This window comes from Nicotiana tabacum, chromosome 11 (genome assembly GCF_000715075.1).
Source record: "Nicotiana tabacum cultivar K326 chromosome 11, ASM71507v2, whole genome shotgun sequence".
Lineage (NCBI taxonomy): Eukaryota > Viridiplantae > Streptophyta > Magnoliopsida > Solanales > Solanaceae > Nicotiana > Nicotiana tabacum.
The window spans coordinates 54,423,480-54,439,115 of NC_134090.1; the positions used below are offsets into that span (position 1 = coordinate 54,423,480).

Consider the following 15,636-nt stretch of genomic DNA (forward strand, 5'->3'; position numbering starts at 1 on the left):
AACTCGTAGTTGATAGGCTTAGCTAATTTAGCTTCTTATATTTCTTTTTGGTGTTATAAGGAGCTCAGCAAGCAGAAACAGCAGCAACAACAGTGAAATCACAGCTTCCTGGAAGTCCCAGCTACCGAAACTTCCAGAATTACACTAACCTGATTCCTTTATAGCTAAGGATATGTAGGCAACCTCCAAAGCAAGGTTCAGTCAGATTTTTCAAAAGATGCTTATCATGGAATTTCCAAACGGGCAAAAATCACTCGTAATTGCTCATTTTATCTTTGCCCGAAAACCCTTCATGTTTCCGAGCAAAGAGGGCAGCTGTGAGCACGTGATTTTTGCCCTATATGAATTGCTCCTATAAAATCAAAGGAAATAGATTTTTTTCAATTATTTGCTATTTTATAGGATTTTGTAGGATTTTTATTAATTGTTTGCATTTTTGTGCACGTTTAATTTTTATTTTAATCATGAAAAAATACCAAAATATCATGCATTGCATTTAGGATTTGTTTTTACTTTTTTAGAATTAACATGTAATTATGTGTTTTATAGAAATTCGAAAATCACAAAAAATAGCTCTTTTTTACATTTTTTGTCTTTTAATTTTTAGCTTATCGATTTTTCTCTTTTAATTTAGAATTAAGTATTGTTTATAATTTTTATAATTAGATAATTAGCTTAATTTTACACTTTTGGATCATTTAGGACTTTTAATTTGTAGGATTTTAATTAAAAGAAAAGGAAAAATTAGAAAATAAAAGAAAGAATTGAAAAAAAGGTTTGTCTTGTGAAATTGGGCCAATTCTCATCCAGCCCAGATCTGATCCAAAACTTCCCTTGACCCAAGCCCAAACCCACCTGACCCGGACCGGCCCAACTCCCCTCCTTAAAACCCCTTCCTAATAGACCTAAAACAGCTAGACCTAAGCTGGAGAAAAAATCTAAAAAACTGACCCTACAACCAAAAGCGACGGATCTAGCAACCCAGCTCCCATTTTTAGTGTTGCTTCTATTTTTCCTCATCTTGAACAAGACAACAGGACTCTCTCTCCCATCTGAAGGAAACGAAGAACAGGAGAGACAAAAAATGGCGGATCTCACCAAGAAATGAAAGACCCAAAAGCAGCCTCTTCTTCTCCTCTTCATCTTCTAAAATGAGGAGGCCTCTCCCCTTCCCTTGATTCTCATTTAAAAGACACACTCACACACGATAAAATGGGCCTACAAAATTCGGGAATCTGGGAATTTCAAGAGTTTAAAAAGCAAAGAAAAAGTAAAAAAAAAATTGAACGACAAAAGAGTTTCAAATCTGGTCCAGTTTTTTTCCTGTTTCTTCTGCTGCAATTTTTGGAAATCCGAGTGATTTTGGAGCTATGATAAGTGCTTGTTTTGCGATTTGTTATGCTAAATTCGTGGATGAAAGCCGACTTTCACTTTCCGCTTTCATATGGCGTTTGTTGTTCGTTTATTCTAGCAGAAAGGTAAACACATAAAACTCCGAATGTACTTAAATGTTCTTCAATGAAAAATGAGTTGTCGATCTACTCGAGATCTTGTATGACGTTTGTTTTGCTCAGATTTTGTATAAAATCTGTCCCCTTAGTGTGAATCTGATTATGACTTGAAGCTATAACTCAAAGATGTTAATTTGAGCATTTAAAATTCACTATGTGTCGATTTGATTAACAGTTGAAGTGCTTACTTTAAGATTAAATCCGAAATGTTTCTCTATGCTATTCTGCTTGCGTGATAATCTCCTTGGTCTGGTTTAATTCAGTTTATATTCTGTCAAAGTTTGCCAATTAGAAATGATGTTGATTTTTGAATTTACCGAAAATAATAGTTATAGTTGATGTGGAAAGCTCAGACACTAGCGTGCTTCAGTTGTTCTGGTTTGTAGGTAAATTATTTCAAATGAAATGAGCTCATGTTTGAAGTTTTTCTCTCTGATTTGTTTTGGCTTCATGGACTTCTCTTTCTCTGATTTGCTCTATGATCTTAGTACTGCCTCCTCCTTGCTTGGTTTGTTCGACACTTGACCTTCATCTCAAATTATTTCAGTCAAAAAATATTGTTTGCCTCAAGCTTTAGGAGTTTATTGTAAGAACACATTCCCATGTTGTTGCATTTAGAGCAATTACAAGTCAAGAAGGAATGACTGTAGACCGGTACTACTTTGATTTCAAGTTCTTTGACTCTTTGACCATGTATTAAGAAAAATCTCAATAGTTTTAGTGGTAAATCAAGTTCTTATGCTTATTACGTCAAAGTCTCCATCATAATTGAGTGGGAATAAGGCTATATCTGATGACTAAAATAGGTTAAAGAAGGCTAAATTTGGTGACTGAAGTAGGTTGCTTTTTGCGATTTTTGGCGTATAATAAAAAGGAAGAACAATTCATGAACTTCCATAGGTTTCTTTAATTGAGTACAAATCTTTTAAAATAAATTGAGGCGTGCCATGCCAAACAAAATTTATAATCCATGGCCCTCATAGAATTAGATTCAAGAACTAACACTCATAGAAAAAGTTTGAGGTGTGCCATGCCAAATAAAATCCCTAAGTGCATGGCCCTCATAAAACTAGTTGGTTCTTATAGAAAATTTAAGGTGTGCCATTTTCCATTAAATAACCCATGGCCGTCACGAAACCGATTCAAACCTTTTAAAATCGGGGTGTGCCATCAATTAAATTTTCCATGGCCCTCGCACACGTTATTATTAATTTGAACCTTCGTAGTTGCTTTAGACGCATTCTTTAAATTGATTTTCTTTGGTTGCTAAATTCGGGTGTATATTTCATGTGACCCAATTTCAATTCTTAGCAATGTTAAATAGAACGTGTCGCGAATCGCGGGTGCATTTCATGTGGCGTGGTTCAAGGCATGTTTTAAATGACGTTGAATCTTCCTAAAAGCGTTTTAAAATATTTAAAAGCGTTTAATAGCTAAAAATGTACAATAGGATAAAACATGTAATAAATCAGATAATAGACAAATTTTAATAGTTTAAGCGACCGTGCTAGAACCACAGAACCCGGAAATGCCTAACACCTTCTCCCGGGTTAACAGAATTCCTTATCTAGAATTTCTGGTTCGTAGACTTTAAAAAATAAAAAAAAAATCCTCGATTTGGGATTTAAAATAAACCGGTGACTTGGGATACCAAATAAACTATCCCAAGTGACGATTCTGATAAATAAATAATCCCATTTCGAATAATGTCACTTAAAGTGGAAAAACTCCCTTATATACCCTCGGGTGTGTAAAAAGGAGGTGTGACAGCTGATATGAGGCCCTCAATTTCAGTACAATGACAACAAGGAAATCCAGTTTTTGGGCTTTGACACATGCTGATTTGGCCAATTAGTGCCCAAATCTATAAGTTACAGCCTATAGGCCACATGACCTCCAACAAACATTACACTAGAATTATTTGTGAGCAGAGGAGGAACGAACAACAACTTAAGTGACCAAAGTTTTAAAATCAGTATGAAATTTTAACTAAGTAAATTCATACTTTGGTCATGTTTTAAGAGAGGACTACAAATATTAGCTGATCAAACAAGTGTTCATGCTAGTACATTCACATTTTTAAGCTCACACAATAAAATTAGCTAAGTTTTAGAACAGTTTAATCAACTAACACATGAAGAAACATTCATTTACTACAAATAACGTTGCAAATTCTGATATTTTTATAATCTATCAAACAAAGCAGTTACATAGGGGATCTGGAATTAGTACCTTAAATAGTGAAAACATCAAAGAATAAAGGAGACTGATAGTTGAAGATCTAGAGATGGAATCAGCAGTCAAGAGCAAACAACAGCAGTAGAAAACAAATCCCAAAAAACCAAGAAAAGGCTGGCCAATTTCCAGAAAAATCGAGTATCAGGAGAAAACTAGCCCAGAAACCAAAGAAAACAACCCTTAGACTTCAAAATCAGAGCAGTCAAAGAGAATCGGCCTAGGATTTGAATCATAGAACCTATGTTCTTAGCCAAGAGGAAAGTTTTAGAAAACCCTTTTTGTATTCTGAAATTTTAGGTGCAAATATACTCATTAATCTGTGTGTGTGTGAGTGCAGGTTTTCTTTTATTTTATAGAATGTATATCCAAAATGGCATCAAAGAATATTCTACCCTAATTCTTGGATAGTACAACATAGTGATAGAGAACAAATGTCCAGCTGTCCATTTTTCAGCATCTTTTAAAACCAATTTTGGAAAACTGGTATATTTCTAGAACTTTCTTCTTTTAGATATTTATTTTCTAAAGTTCTGAAATCCTCCTAAGTCACTTTTTAGTTTAATTAGGCCCCTATAAGCTCTGGTGAGTTACAAATCAAGGAAAACAAGGACCAGGACAAAAGGAATCAAAGTTCAGATTCAAATGACAAATAGAGTTGAAATGATGTAATTTAAACCTAAAGATTATCATAATCAGTTTTCAAATCAACAAATTAAGCAACTAAACTATTTTTTAATAGCTAATCAGAAATCAACCAAGTGGACTGTTAATTAACTTTCAGAATCATTCTAATCGACTTTGAACTAAAACAAATAATTATAAAAGAAAAAACAGAATAGCCGATTTATCAAAACCCTACAAAGATTAGACCTAATTAAACCAAACCTATTCTGATTGAAATTAATGTTCAGATGATGAAATCCTAACATGCTTTGATTAATCTAATAAACAGATGCCAAATAAACAAACAAAATAGTCATGAACAAAAGAAAAGAAAACCTAAAATTGCAAACCTAAACATGCGGCTAAAAAGAAGAAAGAAGATGAAAGGGATAATCAAAAGAGAAAAGGAGAAAGGAATGGAAAAGAAATTACCAGAACTCGCTTCAAATTCGGACCAGTCAAGGACTCGGACAAGCTTCAATGGGTTGAAATGAACTTGAACTAACATTAATCGACTGTTCTTAACAAGAACAGTCGACTAATGAAAGTTTTGGGTTCAAACATACCAAAATTGACCGGAAATCAGAAAAACAGAAAAACTAGGGTTAGGCTCTTAGATCTAAAATTCGAGAATTTCTAAACTTAATTGAAAGAAACGGTTGGGATATATGGGAAGAGGAGATAAAGATGGTTGTGGGGTGTTAATTTGGTGGAGTTTGGAGGACCTAAGGTTTAAGGTGTGATTTTCGAATTTGAGATTTGAGGTTTTGGGTGATGATTTGGGAGAGACTGATAGTTGGATGGTGTAGATGACAGGCTCAGGATTGTAGAGGGTGAATTTGGGGTAATTTGGTGAAGCTCCGCCATCGTAGGGCGATTTCCGGGCGGCGGAGAAGGGCGGAGCCTGCGAGGGGGTGAGAGGGCGGATAGGGTTCGATGGCTTAGAGACAGGGAAATGAAGAGTGAAAATGGGATTAGGGTTTGGGGGGATCTGTCTTCGGACAGTTTTAAGGGAGGTGAGGGATCAGTTCATGTCCGTCCGATCAAATGAGATCAATGACTAGGATTAGCGTTACTAAAACGATGCCGTTTGATGTTAAAGGGCGAGTTGGACCGGGTATTAAAGGGAATTGGGCTGGGTTTTGGACGAATTTTGATTTGAGTTAATTAATTGGGGCCAATTTAAGGATTGCCCCAATTTTGAATAAACAAGGCCAAACATTTTTCCTACTTTCTTTTCTTTGTTTTTCCCTTTTTTTCTTTTTCTTTAATTAATTAAAATCCTAAATTAATCTAATTTGCAAAAATTAAGCTAATTATCTAATTATAACATTTACAAAAGTTAATTGACCCTAAATTAAAAAGAAAAAATTACTAATCCAAAATTAAAGCTAAAATGTAAAAATGAGCAATATTTTTTTGTGATTTTATTTTAATAATGCAATTAATTAAACAATTAATCCTAAAAAATAAGAACATAAAATCTAATATGCAATGCGTGGTATTTTTGACATTTTTCGGGCATTTTTCATGATTTTGACAGAATTAAACGTGCACAAAAATGCAAACAATTAATAAAAAATCCTACAAAGTTGCAAATAATTTGGAAAAATCTATTTTCTTTATTTTTGTGGGAGTATTTCACATAGGACAAAAATTACATGCTCACAGTTGTATGTAGAATCCTTTGACACTTGTCCAAGAAACCCTAGGCATCCTCGCCCTCTGTACCACTGAAAGTCGGAGGGTGAAGTCTGTGAAATCTCTCCAATCGACGTTGCTCGTCATCAGGCATAACTGGAACCACATAATCTTGAGAAGGTACAACCAGCTGGGCTGGCGGTGCCTTCTGTGTCTGAAGTCCCTGAGCAACCTGCTCGGGTGTAAGGGCGGCGGGAGTCTGAGTGTCTCCCTTGGCCTGAGAAGTAGCTGTTGTAGTAGAAACTGCGACCGCCTGAGCAAGACTGGTGCACACGGTCAGAATTTGAGCCAAGGTCTCCTGAAGACCCAGAATAACAATAGGCGCAGTTGGTGCCTGAGCTGGTACTGCTGGAGCATTCCCAGCTGGAGCCTTACCATGAACTGGGGCGGCTGGTGGATCTGCAGGTGCTGCCCTAGCTGCGGTGCGAACTACACCCCTGCCCCTACCACGGCCTTAACCGCGACCTCAGCCTCTAGTGGCCCCAACTAGTAGTATTGGTGGTCGTCCGTCCTGACTGGTAGCATGTGTCCTCACCATCTGTGAGAGAATAGAATAACAGAAGATTAGTACCAGAATCAACAGATTCGCACGACAAGAATTCAAGAATTTGAAGTTTTTCCTAAAGGTTCTGCAGCCTCCCGAAGATAAGTACAGACGTCTCCGTACCGATCTGCAAGACTCTACTAAACCTGCTCATGACTCGTGAGACCTCTGTAACCTAGGCTCTGATACCAACTTGTTACGACCCCAAACTAACTCGGTCGTGATGGCGCCTATCGTGAAACTAGGCCAGCCAACTCCTTTCCAAATAACCCATATTTCATTTAAAACTTAAGTAAAACCATGTTTTCAACTGAAACCTAATAAAAAGATATAAAGTAAAAATCAAAATAAAGCGCAAAATACAAGCCCAACCTTGGGTGTCACAAATCATGAGAAAAATACTACTGTTGGCCTAAGTAAAGGTTAGTTTTGAAGATTGACAAATGAACTCAGGATGAACCAGGTCCATCCCTCAGGTGCACAAAAACGGGAAGATTCGAGCATGTGGGTTGAACGTGAAGGAGATAAGCTTAACTTGGTGTATTTAAAATTTCCTGATCGAAAAGGTTGCATAATTGATAAGGAGAAGGACTCTTTAATCAAAGAGAACACTATCCAAGATAGGGAAGGAGTTAGAAGTTGAAATCAACTAGAACTCTTCCACCAAGGAAGAGTTGCATCAGAACTCTAGTTATTTCTTCATCTACTAACTCTATAAATTGCAGGATGTTCTCACATTACAAGTGTTGCACAAAAAGGCAGAAGTTAAACGTGAATTGGGAGCAAAATAGCATGACTTTTTGCAAGCAGTTTGTGTGTGATTCAAGTGTGCAAACCTGAAGCTACATGAACCAGATTGAAGAACCAGCTCTATAAAGAGTTTTATTGTGTCTATCTTTTATTCTAGTTCAATTGTAGTAGGTGGTTTAAAGTTGTACCTTTCAGCTTTCATAGAAATAATTGTATTAGGTACCTAGAGTGTTCAAGTTAGAGTTAACTTGAAGTTGTCGCAACAGTTGAGGCTGTGTGCCACAACGAGATTAGAGTTAGTCCTTAGGTTTACAAAGTATTTTTGTAAATGCTGTTTTGGCTCAGTGATTTTAGTGGAAGTTTGGGAAAATCCTACTGAGTAGTAGGTCATGGTTTTCTCAACTTTTGAGCCAGGTGTTTTCCACGTAAAATCTCTGTGTTCTTTATTTTCTGTATTTATTATTCCGCAAACAGTAGTAGTTGGAACACCTAGAAGAAACAGGTTCTTCTATAGTTCAGTTAAGCAAAAATTGGGTACCACACAAATCACTCCCCCTCTTGTGTGGTATTGATGCTTAAAACATCAATTGGTATCAGAGCCAGGTTATCCTTGAAGAGGCTAACACGTTAGGAACGGATCAAGATGAGTGCACTACCTGGAAACTAGGAAGGGCAATCCACTGATAGGCCTCCACTCTTTAATGGTCAGTACTATTCTTGGTGGAAAAATATGATGAGAGATCACATTATCGGAGAAGACTATCAGCTATGGGACATTGTCACTGATGGTCCATTAACTACCATGAAGAAGAATGCTGAAGGAGTAGATGTGCCAAAAACAAGAGCTGACTGTAATGCTGAGGACTTGAGAAAAAATGGGAAAGAATGCTAAGGCCAAGAAATGGCTTGTGTGTGGACTTGGTCCAGACGAGTACAATAGAATTCAAAGTTGTACCACTGCTAAGGAAATCTGGGATACTTTGCAAGTGGCTCATTAAGGAACACCTCAAGTGAAGAGGTCTAGAGGGACACTACTGTATTCTCAATATAAGAATTTCACCATGGAGGAAGGGGAAACCATCCAGGAGATGTATACAAGGTTCACCACACTGACAAATGAACTTAAGTCTCTTGGAAGGGTTATTCTTGAAGTGGACAAAGTTGAGAAAATTTTGACAAGGGTTCTGCCAGTCACTTGGGAAAGCAAAATCGCTGCCATTCAGGAATCAAAGAATACTGCCACTCTTAAGTTGGATGAGCTAATTGGAAATCTCACTGCCTATGAACTTTGAAGGCAAACCATGAAGATGGATGCACCCAAGAAGGAAAGGAGTCTGGCATTCAGAATCACTAAAGGTGCTGATCTAGAGGAGGATGAAATGACCATGATCACAAAGGGCTTCAAGAAGTACCTAATGAGAGGAAAGGGTCCTTCAAGAAGTGGAAGCTACAACAAACCAAGGGTTCCGGAAAAACAAACCAATGAGGGGTGTTACAAGTGTGGGAAGATTGATCACCACATCAAAAACTGCCCTCAATGGGAAATTGAATGGAAGAAGGAAAGAGCTGAATGAAGGAATAGGAAGAAGGAACAGATTCAACCCAAGAAGAACAAAGGATCAACAAAGGCTATGGTTGCTGCCTGGGGAGAAAGCTCAGATAAGGACTCAGAAGGTGAAGATGGAGATGAACAAGCATTTATGGCAATTAGAGAATCCGATGAGGAATCTGAGGTAAGTATAATTCATCTCAAAGACAAGATTAAATTTCTGTCTAAAGAAAGGCTATCTGAGTTACTCCTGGATTTCATTGATGAATCTGAGGATCTAAACAATGAAAAGGAACAACTGTCTAAGGAGTGTGTGATTTTGAAAGCTAAATGCAAAAATCTGGAACTTAGGGCTAGTGAAAGTGAAAGTAAAAATACTGAGTTAAAGAACCAGGTTCATGAACTTGACACCACTATCCTAGAGCTTAAATCTGAAAATTTAAAATTGAAATTAGGAACTGGTAAAAAGAAAGCTGATCACACACAACTCACTTTAGAAAAAAATGTAGGAAAAATAAAAAATGAGTTGTACAAAAGAGATGAGCAGATAAGAGTCCTTAAGGACGATCTAAACAAGGATAAGCATGAGCTAGACAGAACCTGTAAATGGAATAGGTCCTTCGATGCACTTTCATGGCTATATGAAAACGATAGTAGCAATAAGAGAGGACTTGGCTACGGGACCCCTGCACCTAAGTGGGATCCCAAAAGCAAGTACCTCACACTTCCTGACAACATAATTTGCAGACACTATTGTAAAACTGGTCACTATAAATCTGAATGTATTGCAAAAGAAAAGGCTAGTCAAAAGAATAAAGAATTTGTTCAAGGGAAAAAAATAGGCTGCCAGGTTGGGCTAAAAATAATTTAATTCACCCTTTTCCTATAGAAAGGGACAAAAACTAGTTTGGGTTCCTAAGACTAACCCCTGATTTTCTTTTACGGGTCCAAGTGAAGGGGAGCAGCCAAATATAGTACATGGATAGTGGCTGCTCAAAGCATATGACAGGAAGCAAGAACCAATTCATTTCACTTGAGGACCTCAAAGGAGGTAATGTCTCCTTTGGAAATGGGAATAAAGGTGAGATCATTGGGGTTGGAAAGGTAGGTAAGACTGATTCTCACTCTATTGAGAATGTCTACTTGATAGATGGCCTAAAATACAGCCTAATAAGACAATCACTATTGTGTGATAGAGGTAACTTGGTAGCATTCATCTCTACCAAATGTTTTGTGATTAATCTTACCACTAACAAGATTATTTTGCAGGGAAAAAGAGTAAACAATACATACATTGTAGATTTGTCCACACTTTCAGAAAATGAACTCACTTGCTTAAGTGTGTTGGGCAATGATCATCTCCTTTGGCACAAGAGACTTGGATATGCAAGTATGAGTCAACTCAACAAATTAGTCTCCAAGGATCTGGTGATAGGGCTATCTAACATCAAGTTCAAGGAAGACAAAGTTTGTGAGGCTTGTACAAGGGGGAAGCAGGTAAGATCCTCTTTTAAATGCAAGAAAGAGGTAAGCACCACCAGAACAATGGAACTGGTCCATATGGATCTATGTGGTTCCATGAGAATAATAAGTAGATGTGGTAAAAGATATGTGATGGTGCTTGTTGATGATTACTCTAGGTTTTCTTGGACATTGTTTTTAACATTTAAAGATGAAGCATTTGACATGTTTACTTCTTTTGTTAGAAAAACTCAGAAACAACTAGGTAATCAACTTGCATCAATTAGGTCTGATCATGGAATTGAATTTGAAAATGCTAAGTTTACTAAATTTTTGCACGCTACATCATAAATAGTTGCATGACTAGACCTCTTGTTAAGAAGATTTCCTATGAGTCACTTAAAGGGAGAAAGCTAAATATATCCCATCTTAGGACATTTAGATGCAAGTGCTTTGTGCACAACAATGGCAAAGACTCCCTAGGTAAGTGTGATCCCAAAAGTGATGAGGGAGTATTCTTGGGATACTTTTCACATAGTAAAGCTTAAAAGATATACGGTAAAAGAACTATGTGTGTAGAAAAAGTGTATATGTTATTTTATTGAAAAAACTAACATTCTTCCTAAGAGGCAAGAACAAGATAATGAAGAGATTGGGCTGATAAGAAATTCACATGGTGAAACCACAGTCCATCTTGAATATGCATCACAGGAAGGAACAGGTGATGGAACAGGTTCTTCCACCCTGGGCAACATGACAAGGGGAACTGACTAGAGAGGAACTGATCCTCAAACCTCGAGTGAACCTATTCCTCAGTAACAAAAACATGAAGGAACATCCAAAGAAATTGACACTCATATTGAAACATCCACAAAATTGGATATAGTTGAACCTGGTTCATTTGTTGATCAGAAGTTGTATAGGGGAATGATTGGTTCTCTTTTGTATCTTACTATTAGTAGACCTGATATTGTTTTCAGTATAGGGCTTTGTGCTCGATTTCAAGCAAATCCAAAGGAATCCCACTTGGCTGCTGTCAAGAGAATATTGAGATACTTAAAAGGCACTACTGACCTTTGCCTTTGGTATCTAAAAGGTAGTAACTTTAACCTAGCGGGATATACTAATGCTGACTATGCAGGTTTCCTTGTGGATAGGAAGAGCACCTCAGGTATGGCAGACTTCCTTGGTTTATGTCTTGTGTCATGGGCTATAAAAAGCAAAATTTAGTTGTCTTATCTACTGCTGAAGCTGAGTATGTTCTTGCTGCTTCATGTTGTGCTCAATTGTTGTGGATCAAGCAACTATTAATGGACTTTGGAATTGATGTTGGTTGCATCCCTATTTTTTTGTGATAACACTAGTGTTATTAGTATTACAAAAAACCAAGTTCATCATAAGAGAACTAAGCACATAGATGTTAGACACTATTTTTTTAGGTACAACTATGAGAAAGGCTTGATCATTGTGGAGTTTTATGCTACTGACAAGCAAATTGCTGACATCATCACAAAAGCCTTATATAGAGATCACTTTGAGAGGAACAGGTTGAAATTAGGGATGATTAAGATCACCTAAAAGGAACGATTCAAGGTTAAACGAAAAAAAAAATTTTTTTTGGTTAGAAAGTTTGTAAATTGTGTATAATTAGATTAAATCTTGCTCAGTCTCATACTTTCCATAGTATACTCTTGTGCCATGTGTTAAAATGACCCATTAATCTCTAATGATATTTTCTCTATTTTGGCAAATTTAGACTTACACAAGAGAATTATCAGTGACGAACCTAGTTCATCAAGATAACACGGTATGTTTTCTACACTCTGCATAATTTGAAATAACTATATTTGGATCATGAGAAGAGTCCTACAAAATATCAAAGTTCTTGGAACTTATCCGTTACAAGTGAACCAATTACGTTCAAGACTCCTCACTGTATTAAACTACTTAGATTCTTTTAAGTCTGCTACTCAGGGGGAAGAAAGTGGTTCTTTCGAAACTGAACAGGTATCTTCTGATTCTAAAGTTTCTCCTGAGACAATTTTTAAAGTTGCTGCAAATTTGGAAAATAGATTTGTAGGATCTATAGCAAGTGTTCAGACTACAGAATCTGGAAAAATTGGTGGTAAAAATGAAAAAGAAAAAAGGAGAGCAAGGGTGCTAGGAGTACTGTGAGGGGAAAGGGGACAAGAGTGGCTGATTCTTCACCCACTCTTGTGAGTTTAACCAAAGACGCAGGTGCAACAGTTCTTTAGGGAGATGAACCTGGTTCATCTGTAGAGGAAACCCTCACAGACCTGCTGAAGAAAGTGACTGAAAGCTATAATCCAGCTTTTTGATAGAGTTATCAATGGCACCAAAACTCATATCATTCCCTATGGCTTCATTCTCACAACTGTGCTTGCACATTTCAATGTACCTATGAAAAAGTGGGAGGTTAGTACAAGCATAGATCATTTTTGGGTTAATACTCTACTTGCTTACGATCATGAAGTTAATGTCACTCCTAAAGAATCTAGTTCATCCAAAAGGGTACCAGTGAATAGCAAGTTCAGAGCCTTGGTGCAAGAGAGTGGGGCTAAGGATGCTGAGATTGAAAGGCCGAAGAAGAGAATGGTTGAGGTGGAGACTAAGAGACATGCTCTCAGAACTGAGCTGGTAAGAGAAAAAGAGAAGAATGATGGCATTCTTCAAGGTGTGCTGAAACTCCTCCAAGTTAAAAACCAAGCACCTAGTTCTTCCCAGCCTTAAGCCTCCTAGCCTAATATAGATAAACCAGTGACCCAGCTCGGGACATTTTGTTTCTTTTGCTAATGTTTTCAGTATTTTTATTTCTTCTTATGCTTTGTGGTAGAATCTTATCAATCATCAATGAAATTCACTGCTTTTTCTCTAACTGTTTGTTTATATTTCTTTGATGGTTAACATTATTAGCTTGATCTATGATGATTAATCCATGATTGCATTTGAAGTAGCCTCAATGGCCTTGAGTAAGCTTTAAAATCTGGTTATCTCACATTTTTATGCAACTTTTCGATGATGCCAAAAGGAGGAAAAAGGTTGTGCTTTAAACAAGTGATGTTTATAACCTAATATACCTGGTCCTTGATGATAAGTGATAAAAAGGAAAAATATTTCTAACATTGTGTTGATGTTGAGCTGAGTTGAAACAGGGCCTAAGCTTATGAAAAGCACAGAGTTTGTCATCATCAAAAAGGGGGAATATATTGGCCCAAGTAAAGGTTAGTTTTGAAGATTGACAAAGGAACTCAGGATGAACGAGGTCCATCCCTCAGGTGCACAAAAACGGGCAGATTCGAGCATGTGGATTGCACGCGAAGGAGATAAGCTTAACTTGGTGTATTTAATATTTCTTGATCGAAAAGGTTGCATAATTAATAAGGAGAAGGACTCCTTAATCAAAGAGATACTATCCAAGGTAGGGAAGGAGTTAGAAGTTGAAATCAACTAGAACTCTTCCACCAAGGAAGAGTTGCATTAGAACTCTAGTTATTTTTTCATCTACTAACTCTATAAATTGCAGGATGTTCTCACATTACAAGTGTTGCACAAAAATGCAGAAGTTAAACGTGAATTGGGAGCAAAATAGCATGGCTTTTTGCAAGCAGTTCATGTGTGATTCAAGTGTGCAAACCTGAAGCTACATGAACCAAATTGAAGAATCAGCTCCATAAAGAGTTTCATTGTGTCTATCTTTTATTCTAGTTCAATTGTAGTAGGTGGTTTAAAGTTGTACCTTTCAGCTTTCATAGAAGCAATTGTATTAGGTGCCTAGTGTGTTCAAGTTAGAGTTAACTTGAAGCAGTCGCAACAGTTGAGGCTGTGTGCCACAACGGGATTAGAGTTAATCCTTAGGTTTACAAAGTGTTTTTGTAAATGCTGTTTTGGCTCAGTGATTTTAGTGGAAGTTTGGGAAAATTCTACTGAGTAGTAGGTCGTGGTTTTTTCACCTTTTAAGCCAGGTGTTTTCCACGTAAAATCTCTGTGTTCTTTATTTTATGTATTTATTATTCCGCAAACAGTTGTAGTTGGAACACCTAGAAGAACCAGGTTCTTCTATAGTTTAGTTAAGCAAAAATTGGGTACCACACAAATCACCCCCTTCTTGTGTGGTATTAACGCTTAAAACATCAGTCCATCCCGAATGATTGTTTTTTCGCGTATTTGACTTAAAATTATTTGCTGTCATCATGTTAAGGAAGGAAAAATGCGAGACTACGATCGCCAGGCAGCTACCTCGCTATCTCCAATGAAAGCCCACGACTGAAATAATCAGCAACCATTACTGTGGCCCAAGTTACCTGGATCTGCACACAAGGTGCAATGGTAATGTGAGTACACCAACTCAGTAAGTAATAAGTCTAAACTTTGGACTGAGAGGTAGTGACGAATTCAACCTCCTCAAAGATAACAGAAATAACGTACAAAAACGTAGGCATGTTTTTAGCTAAATAGACAGTTCAAAATAGGGAATAGAGCAGATATGAACATGGTAATGAAATAAGACTATGCTACATCTATATGTCACTGCATATGCTGTATGGAATGTACTATGCTAAGTGTCTCATGTGCCCACAATCTCAAATGCTCGTCCACTCAGTACTATATATGGCTCATACAGCCCATGGACGATCCATCCCCGAATATATACATTTCTGACAACAGTCGCTTAGTACTAAGGAAGGCCAATCTAGCCTGTGGAGAAGATCAATCTTCAGATAATAACAATGATAACAACCTCACGACCACTCGGTACTGTATATGGCTCACAAGGCCCAAGGAAGATCCATCCCGGAAGATATACACATTACAGACCATCGGTCTCCAGTACCGAGAAACAGGCCCACCAGCCTTATGGAGAAGATCTATCTCCATACCAAGGGAAGATCCATCCCTGAATATAATCAACTATGCTCACTGGGGTGTGTTACAGGCTCCGGAGGGGCTCCTACAGCCCAAGAGCTATCATAATCATCAACATAACCGCTGCAGCGTGCAGCCCAATCCTATAACTGTCACTCACAATCAGGCTCTCGGCCTCACTCAGTCATCACTCTCCAGTCTTACACACACGGGTTCATAATGTCATGAAACTATCCCGAAACGATGATATGATATGCCAAACAATAATAATTGAGACTGAGACATGATATGATATGCATGAGCAAGACTGAGTACAGAATATCAATGAATGTAAT

At 37.4% G+C, this 15,636-nt stretch overlaps 1 long non-coding RNA gene across 2 annotated transcripts; it reads left to right on the top strand.

Moving 5' to 3' along the window:
• Positions 1 to 925: 925 nt before the first annotated feature.
• Positions 926 to 14,356, top strand: LOC142166282 (uncharacterized). Of its 2 annotated transcripts, none has more exons than XR_012696556.1 (3): positions 926 to 1,478; positions 10,226 to 13,856; positions 13,962 to 14,356. It is a non-coding gene; the product is annotated as an uncharacterized LOC142166282 (long non-coding RNA). The 2 variants fall into 2 exon arrangements; XR_012696557.1 differs by having other exon boundaries at positions 12,174 to 13,856.
• Positions 14,357 to 15,636: the final 1,280 nt, after the last annotated feature.